Raw genomic sequence first — 874 nt, forward strand, 5'->3', positions numbered from 1 at the left:
CGGGAGGCGGGCAGGACGAGCCCCTCCCCTGGCCTCTGGGTTCCAAAGCCAGCACCAAGCCCCGCCCCTCCTCTGAGCCGGGTGCGGGCCACTGGAGGTGAGCGTGAAGGCAGCCTACCCCGCTGCAGGCAGAAGCACCGCCACCCACAGCAAGCACGCTGTGTCTTCATGACAGAGTCTGAGCCGGAACCGTGTACAGAGGAGGTGAGCTGAGCCCGTCCACCCCGGGCAATGCGGGCACGGCCCATGCCCAGAGCTTGGGGGGCACCAAGCAGCAGCCCCACAAGCACCATTAGGGGAAACCCAGGCACCAGGGGACGAGCGGCCCTGTGGAGAGGGTGCTTGCTGCCTGCAGGGGCTGCTCAGACTCTCTGGAGGGCACAGAAGGCAAGACAGCACGACCATAAACATACTGAAGGACGGAAAACTAATAACTAGAAAGCGACGGTCCCAGCAGAGAAACGACATGGGTGAGGTATGTGGCCCTTTAGAAGGGTGGATGCCAAAGCTGGGCCTCCCTAGGTCAGCATCCCCATTAACCACCACCAGGACAGTGGGACCGCCTGTTTCCACAGCCGACACAGGTCCTGTGCCTCAGGGTGGGGGCAACTGACCGCAGGGAGGGCTGCAGACGTGGGTGGTGAGCTCACAGGAGTCAAGAGCGGGCGGCGGAAGAATCAAGGAAGATGCTTGGGCTTCTGGAAGACTGGGCCCACAGGCGGTGCCACCAGCCCCGAGCCCACCTGAGGCCCAGCGCCTGGCAGCTGGAGCCACCACAGAGGAAAGCACAGACGAGTCTGCAGGGAGCCCACCTGAGGCCCAGCGCCTGGCAGCTAGAGCCACCGCAGAGGAGAGCGCAGACGAGTCTGCAGGG

At 64.3% G+C, this 874-nt stretch overlaps 1 protein-coding gene across 1 annotated transcript in view; it reads right to left on the reverse strand.

Annotated features, from left to right (window-relative positions):
* Positions 1-874, reverse strand: part of SBF1 (SET binding factor 1) — a gene marked incomplete at both ends in the record, with an annotated part of 16890 nt that overhangs the window by 5367 nt on the left and 10649 nt on the right.

Source organism: Bison bison, unplaced genomic scaffold (assembly GCF_000754665.1).
Source record: "Bison bison bison isolate TAMUID 2011002044 unplaced genomic scaffold, Bison_UMD1.0 scf7180017855904, whole genome shotgun sequence".
Taxonomy (NCBI): Eukaryota; Metazoa; Chordata; class Mammalia; order Artiodactyla; family Bovidae; genus Bison; species Bison bison.